The sequence below is a fragment of the Cebus imitator genome, unplaced genomic scaffold (assembly GCF_001604975.1).
Source record: "Cebus imitator isolate Cc_AM_T3 unplaced genomic scaffold, Cebus_imitator-1.0 Scaffold658, whole genome shotgun sequence".
NCBI classification, from domain to species: domain Eukaryota; kingdom Metazoa; phylum Chordata; class Mammalia; order Primates; family Cebidae; genus Cebus; species Cebus imitator.
In genome coordinates this window covers 704,567-713,575 of record NW_016107973.1, presented here as the reverse complement: position 1 = coordinate 713,575, position 9,009 = coordinate 704,567, and positions in this window count along the sequence as shown.

The following is a 9,009-nucleotide window of genomic DNA, read 5'->3' as shown; positions in this document are numbered from 1 at the left end:
CAGTAGGATCTCACTTCAATCCTTAATTAATTGGATCTGCAAAGACTCTATTTCCAAATAAGGTCACATTCTGAGGCTCTGGGTGGACATGGATTTGGGGGGAGGAAATATTCCACCCATTATAAACAATGAATAACTAGACTAAAATTTAAAAAGACGTAATTTACAATAGCACTGAAAATTTAAAATACTTTGGGATAAAATTGACAAAAGATGTACAAGACCTGTACACTGAAAATTACCAAACATTGATGAAATAAATTAAATCCTAGCAGTTTTTTATAAAAATTGATGACTTGATTCTAAAATGTATATTAAAAAGTCTAAAAGACTAAGAATAATCAAAACAACTTTGGAAAGAGGAATATTTTGGAGGACTTTCACTATTTTGCTGCAAAATGTATTATGAAGGTACAGTAATCAAAACACTTTGCACCGAACATTGCAATCCTACAATATTTATCAGCATAAATATAGACAACTTGATCAGTGGAACAGGATAGAGAGTGACAAAATAGAACCACATATATATGCTAATTGTTTTAAAAAAATAGACACAGAGTCTTACTGTCTTGCCCAGGCTGGAGTACAGTGGTACAATCATAGCTCACTGTAACCTCGAACTCATGAGCTCAAATTATCCTCCAGCCTCATCCTCCAAAGTAGCTAGGATTACATGTGCATGCCATCACAGCCTATTGATTTTTAAAATTTTTGTAGAGATGGGGTTGTTCAGGTTGGTCTCAAACTCCCAGCCTGAAGTGATCCTTCCGGATCAGCCTCCCGAAGTGCTGGAATTACAAGCGTGCGCTACTTTGCCCGACTCTACAATTGATTTTTGACAAAGATTCCAAGGTAATTCCATGAGGAACAGACACTCTTTTCAACAATTGGTGTTGGAACAATTGGATAGCCATTATCAATAATAGCAATACTTAGAAGAACTTTATCTCACATCATATGGAAAAGTTGAGTCAAACTGTATAATAGACCTAAATATAAGAAGTAAAACATAAAGCATCTTGAAGAAAACAAAGGAGAAACTCTAAGTGACCTTTAATTGATAGAAATTTAAAATTAGAACTCAAAAACACAGGCTCTAGGAAGGACAGATCAGATCAATATGTTAGATTTTATCAAACCTTAACATTTTTTCTCTTTGAAAGACGCTGTTGATTCTCACAGAAGGATAGAGACAAATTGGTAGGAATCCCAAGACTCCTCCCTAACAGAGCAGCGAGTTCCCTTGATTTCCTTATTATCTCCTATATATAATGAACGGGACTTTGAGAAAGTCTCCTATCAGGAGCGTGCAACAGTCATGAACACAAAAAGCTTCAAGAAAAACCTGTTTCCTCTAGCCAAGTACAGAGAAAAAGGTTATTTAACAGAAAACATTTTTGGATATGTTTATGCTGTCAAGAAAAATCCCAAATGGTACAGTATGATTTCATTTATATGACATTCTTGAAATGACACCATTATAGAGATGGGGAGCAGTTTTGTGGTTGGCAGAAGTTAGTAGGAGGGAAGGAACAAAAGGTGGCTTTGGTTATAAAAGGGTAGGAGCAGGAATGTCTATGATGTATCTTGCCTGTGGTGGTGGTCATACAAATCAATACATGACAAAATTAAAATTAAATATACATGTACACATGCAAATGAGTACATGTAAAAGTGGTGAAATCTGAATAAGGTCAATGGATTGTAGCTATGTCAATTTTCTGGTTGTGATATTGTACTATAGCTATGCAAATGTTACATGTGAGGGAAATTAGATAAATGGTACAGTGGCTATCTCTACATTATTCCTTTTTATTTAATAATAGCATTATTAAGATATAGTGCATAAATTATAACATTTACCCATAGAAGGTGTATAATTTAATACTTTTTGTATATTCACAGATACTTATAACCAACATCACAATCAGTTTTAAAACATTTTCATTACATCAAATATAAACCTCATGCTTTCTAGGTACGACCCCTACCTCTTCCAACCCTAAAGTCCTAACTGACCACTAATCTACTTTCTTTCTTTATGAATTTTCCAATTCTGGACATTACATATGCATGGAATCATACAATAGACCATTTTTCATGGACGTATTGGTCATTGGTATGTCTTCTTTTTAGAGCTGAATATTCAGAACCTTTGCAACATATTTTGTTGGGTATTTTTAGTTTTGTTTTGCTTTTATTTTGGTAAAATATACATAACATAACTTTTGCCATTTTAACAATTTTTAAGTATACAGTTCAGTGACATTAAGTATAGTCATATTGTTGCACAACTGAGGTAGGAGGTGAGACTCAACTCTGGAAGCATGGCTCAGACACTGGATGAAATTGAAGAGTAGTTAAAACAAAGACAGGGTGGAAGCAGTTTTCAATAAGACATGCTCACCAGTGTGCCATGTCAGTTTACCATTGTGATGGCAACGCCTGGAAGTTACCACCGCTTTCTATGGCAGTGACCAAATGATCCAGAAGTTACCACCATTTCTCTAGAAATTTCTATATAATCCACTCCTTAATTTGTATATATGTAAAAGTGGATATAAATATGACTGCAGAACTGCTTTTGGGCTGCTACTCTGGGCACACTGCCTATGGGGTAGCCCTGTCCCACAAGGAGCAGTTCCTCTGCTGCTGCTGTACACTGCTGCTTCAATAAAAATTTCTGTCTGTATTATTCAGGGTTCTCTAGAGGGACAGAACTAATAGGACATATATAGAGGTATATATGGCATCTATAGGCCTTTGGAAGGCCTCCACTAATAATTTAAAAGAATCAACACTCAGCCAGAAGTGGTAACATGATGCTGTGGGTGGGAACAGGAGCATTAATTTTTCTCTCCTTGACTATAATACTTCTTTTCTATGTCTTTAGCCAGTTGCCTTCTCCTGGGAACCATCTCTTTTATCCTTGTTGAGTTTAGAAGCTACTCTAAGGTCCAACTGGATACCATGCTGCTACTGTTAATCCTGTTTGCTTTTCCAATTACCGTGATCCAGTGTGGGTGGGAAAAAAATCTATAGTAAATATTTCAAAAAGTATAGCATCAAAGAATCATCTTCATAGTTGCTAGATTTGTCATCAACATCCCCAGGATGGAGAATTCCATCTTCTGGCCTATCCAGAAAATCTCACAGCCATGTCCCAAGACCTCCTAACATAGTGATCCCAAAGTACCCAAATCCCTACTTGTTAAACAGAGCTCTGCCCCGACTTAATGGATTCCACCTGAATCACCCCCACCAGTATTACCTGGGCCTGGGAAGTTGAGTATCTATATCTCCAGTGCACTAATGATTCTATCTTTTGCACTCACTGTTGTGTTAATGACAAAAAAGCACAAGTCTCCCTACAATGATCAGATCCAACTCTGGTTGTCATGTTCTCAAGGCTGCATCAAGGTAATGGGATTCCACTTGTGAGAAAGGAAACCATATATGGTGCCTTCTCCCAATCAGAACAAACAGGGGGAAAATACAGAACCGCATAATCTGGGAAGGTGGGAGCACTGCCGCCTTTTGTAAATCAAAAATTGTTCGACCATCCCCATTAGAACAGGGGAAAAAAATGTCCGTAGACCTGACTTGGCAGCAAGGAATAAACATCACACCCCATAGAGCCTCTGTTTGTGTCCCAACTGGACTCATTGTTTGTAGTCATAAATGGAGAAAAGTCACACCTCATAACTACTCCTGACTCTCCAGAGAGTCACCTGTTCTTTTAGGAATAGCTTTCCCTTATATATAAACAACTTAAAACAGGGGTAAAAATACTTTGGCCACCCTTGTCCCTCCAGGGGTCACAGTCTGTAACCCCATAAGACTCAAGAACACCTGAAGTAAATGAGCCATTGGATTAATTCTGGTGGAAACTGGGGCAGTAGTAGGACTAGCAGCACTGTGGGGCAGCCTTGCTTACCACAAGTCAATTCTAAAGAACTCGACTCAAGCCCTAGAATCCTCAGCCACCAACAGAGATCAGGCACTAAACAGAATTCAGGAGTCCCTAGACCCTTTGGCAAATGTAATTCTCAAAAAGAGATTAACATTGGATTATTTACTAGTTGAACAAGATGGCATCTGTACAGTTATTAACAACCTCCTGCACATATATTAACAACTCTGGACAAGTTGACATTAACATTCAAAAGATATGTAAGCAAAGATATGTTATATAGATATAACCAGGGCACTGACCCCAACTGTATTTGGTAGACTATCAAAAATGCCTTCCCAAGTCTCACCTTGTTTTTGCCTCTCCAAAGACCTTTGATACTATCATGTTGTTATCAATTTTTGGCTCTTTCTTCTTTAACCTGTACGTAAAGTTTGTGTCTTCTAGATTGCAACAGTTCCAGGTAAAAACAATGCTGGCACAAGGCTTCCAATTCATTCCATCTACTGACCTAGAGAATAAAAGTGTCCTGCCTCTGTACTCCTTGGATCAGATATCCAGATATTTTTTTAATCCTTCAGCGCTAGGCAGGGCATATACCCATAAACTCAGCAGGAAATAGTTACAGAAGATAGGCCTCCATCCTTCTGCAGCCCCCTTAAGATCTAAGAAGGAATATCTAATCTCTGAGGGAAGAGTGAGGTAGAAGGCGAGACTCAACTCCAAAGGTGGGGCTCAAATACCAGACCAAATGGAGGAGTAGTTAAAACAGGGACAGTAGAAGCAGTTTTCCATAAGACATACCAACCAGTATGCCATGCCAGTTTAGTATTGCCATGACAACAACCAGAAGTTGCTGTACCTTTTTATGTCAATAACCTGATGGCCCGAATATTACCACCCTTTTTCTAGAAATTTTTGCATATCCACTCCATAATTTGTATATATTTAAAAGTGGTTATAAATATGACTACAGAACTGCCTTTGAGCTACTCTGGGCACACTGCTTTATCAGGTAGTGCTGTTCTACAAGGAACAGTACCTCTTCTGCTACTGTACATTGCTGCTTCAATGAAAGTTGTTAATGCCACCTCCTTACCCTTGAATTTTTTCCTGGGTAAAACCAAGAACCCTCTGGCTCTAATCCCCAGTTTGGGGCTTGCCTGCCTTGCATCACAATTATCACAGCTATATATTTCCAGAAATTTTTCATCATCCCAAACTGAACCCAGGATAGAACAATCCTACTCCCTGAATATTAAGGGAACTAAAAATCTTGGTGAATAACACCACAAGAACTGGTTCTGATGCAGATCAAGAGTGATAGCTGGAAGATGTTCTCTGTTAGTTCCTGCTACTTGGATTCCTGGCCTTACTGGGTCTAGTTCTTCAGATTACTCCTCCATTCTGTGGGCTAACTCAAGTCCTTCCCATCATTTCACTGTTCTCTCTATATTTTCCTGATAATTTGATTTTCTCTATTTTCCTACAACTACACATTAAGGAAAAAGATCATTTTATTTTGGAAATGTTGTTGGTTTCTGAAAAATAAAAACTTTCTTCAAGCTGTACCTAATACATAGGGGCTATTTTGAGGAGTAAATGAGAAAATGCAGAGTGGTTACATAATTATGTTTTGTAATGAGGAAATTATCGCTCTCTGTGAAAAAAAAAAAAAAATCAAAGCTTTAGGCAGGACGACCAGCAAGCAGGCTCTTATAGGTATATGATGGTGACCTAAACCTGAGGAGACATAGTGAGGAGGTAGAAAAGTGTATTGAAGAGATACTAAGAAGGACCTGCTTTGGCAATTGATTGGATGTTGGGAGTAAAATAGAGCAAGGGATCATGCCCAGTTTTCTGAATTTTGACAGCAGAATAGATGATTGCGCCATTCACTGGTAGAGCAAATGTATGATGAGGGAACATGCTGGAGGTTAGGAAAGAAGAGGTTTTTTTTTTAAAGAGATATGCCGAAAACAATTTTGGACCTCTTGATGTTGAAGTACCCTTGTGACAGCCACAAGAGGTCCAATAAAGAACTGGATAACTGGAGGCCTGGAAAAAGAAGTTTGGGCTGGAGATAAGGTTTGGAAGTCCTCATTGCTAGAATGATAGTAAAAACTATGGAAGTGGGTGAGATCAGTCAGTGAAGATGGAGCCTGAGAATTCTGACATTTAGGGAAACAATATAGCTAAGATTCTAAGAGCAAGAGTTCAATCTGTCAGATGTACCTATGTCCAAACTCCTTCTCTGTCCTTTACTAGCCCTATGATCCCAGGCAAATATTTCGAACTATTTGTGCCTCATTTTTCTAATCTGTCACAAAAAGAGTTATTGACCATACATTATAGGATACTTTTCAGGATTCAATGAAAATATTTATTTATGGAAAAGAGTACAGAGGAAGGGTTTTGTAACTTGTAGTTCTAGTGAGCCATAAACATTTCTTATGTTAGCATGAAGACTGCTACAAGTTAACTAAGCAATAAAAACATTAAGTTTTTATGAGAGCATGTTGAACACTGAATGCTATTCCTTTGTATCTGTTTCACTCAGCTCACCAAGGAGAGGGAACCTCAGGGACTCTGAGACAAAACCTGGCATGTTTTATTAATAAAGTTTGTATTTGTCTGGATTTCCCCTTGCGTTGTATACACTGACACTTTTAAGATGGCTAGCACATATTTTTCTAAGATAATGAATGAATACATTTGTGCACTGATGGATATATTTCACAATAACTGTGTACGACCTTCAATGTCAAAAGAAAATAAACTGAATTATGTCAGTGAAAATGGCAGAGTAGAAAACTCCAAGGGCCTGTCCCTTCATGGAAACACTGGAAAAAAAGCAGTAAGAATAAACTTTACCAGGTTTCTGGAAAACAGTCAAAGGTTTATCACAAGCAAGCAAATGTTGAATCAAGAATATGGCAAATTAGCCATGATAGAAGAAATTTGTGACGTTTTAACTTAGCCTGGCCTCAGCCCACTTGCTGGTGCAGTGGTGATCTTGAATATAGGAGCCTACATTTCTAATGTGGGTACCTGGACTTAGAGGTAACAGAGCAGACTTTGTTCCCAAGGATTTGTGTTTAAATGTTTTGACCTGTTTGGGCATTACCTGAGGGACTGAAATAAGGTGCTTGCCTTCCTTTTGAAAAGCTGGAGAGAGAGTTATTTTGGTGAATAAGAGCCGTGAAGATACTCTGTATATAATATGTATATAATAAGTAATCTAGACATTCACATGTGTGGCCAGGGAAGGATATGTGTTCACAAAAGACTTGAGATAATCCTAAACTTTCATCTTTAACTTTTCTTTATTCCCAATGCAAGCAGGAAGTGACAGCTAAGGCAGAGTTGTAAACAAACCAGTCGAGTATTGTATGAGTGTTGAATTTACATAGATTGGAGATAATTTTTTCTTTCCTTCCTTCCTTCTGCCCTTCTTTCCTTCTTTACTCCTTCCTCCCTCCCTCCCTCCATCCCTTCCTTCCTTCCTTCCTTCCTTCCTTCCTTCCTCCCTCCCTCCCTCCCTTCCTTCCTCCCTTCCTCCCTTCCTCCCTTTCTTCCTCTTTCCTCCCTTCCTTCCCTTTTTTTTCTTTCTGACAGAAACTTCAGAGACCACAGAATACCATCTTTGAGAAAAGTTCAAAACAATCACTAAACAAACAACAAACCATAACTCACAGTAAGTAGTGACAAGAAACTCCCTAAGGAAGCGGATTAACTGAATATCTATAATTACGCTTTAAAATTTCCATAGTTATAAAGCATACAAAGAAACAAAAAAGCATAGCTCATTCTGCATAAAATAGAAATTAACATAAACTCTTCTTGAGGAAGCCCAGAAATTGCACTTACTGGTCAAAAACTTTAAATCAACTGTCTTAAAGATGCTCAAAGAGCTAAAATACCACACACAGAGAACTAAAGAAGCCTAGGAGAACAATAATCTCACCAAATAGAGAATATCAATAAAGATATATAAATTATCAAAAATAAATCACATAGAAATTTGGATCCAAAGGTACAATAACTGCAATAAAAATTTCACTCAAGATTTTCAAACACAAATTTGATCAGGCCTAGGGAAGAATCTGTGGACACGAAGACAGGTCAGTTGACATTATCCGATCTGGGCATCAGAAAGAAAAAAAGAACGAAAAGGGCCACAGTGACCTCTGGGATACTGTCAAGCATACCAACATATTCATAATGTGAATTTTTGAAGTAGAAAAGAGAAATAAAGAGACAGAAAGAATATTTGAGAATAATGGCAGAGAACTTCCCAAATTTGATAAAATACACAAATTTACATATCCAAGAAATTTAATAAACTCCAAGTAAGATAAACACAAAGAGACACACTCTTGAATATTGTAATTAAACTGTCAAGATACAAAAAACTATCTTGAAAGCTGTAAGAGAGAAGCAACTTACCGTATACAAGGGATCCTTAACAAGACTAGCAGCCAATTTCATAGCAGAAACCTTAGAAGTCAGAAGGTAGTAGGATGATATATTTGAAGTGTGGAAAGAAGAAAAACAAGCCTGTGAACCAAGAATTTTATATTGGTCAAAATTATTCTTTAAAAATGAGAAAGAAATCAAGACATTCCAAAGAAACAAAATCTGAGGGAGTTCATTAACACTAGATCAACACTACCAGAAAATGCTAAAGGGGTTCTTTCGGGTTGAAATGAAAGGACATGAGCAAATATAAAAATCAGTGTTATTGTAATTTTGGTATGGAATTGCTCCTTTTTTCTATGTGACTTAAAAGATAAACGTATAAAACAATAATTAGAAAAAATAGAAGACCTGAACAGACCTGCAATAATTAGAGATTGAATCAGTAATTACAAATTAAGCAAAATTACAGGATAAAATGTAAATACAAAAAGTAAGTTGTGTTTTTATAAACCGTCAATGAACAATCCAAAAAGGAAATTTAAAAGCACCTTCATTTATAAAAATATCAAAAACAATAAAATACTCAACACTAAATTTAGCCAGGGAGGTGTAAGACTTATATGCTGTAAACTGTAAAAGATTCTTGAAAGATATTTAAAAGTTCCTAAGTA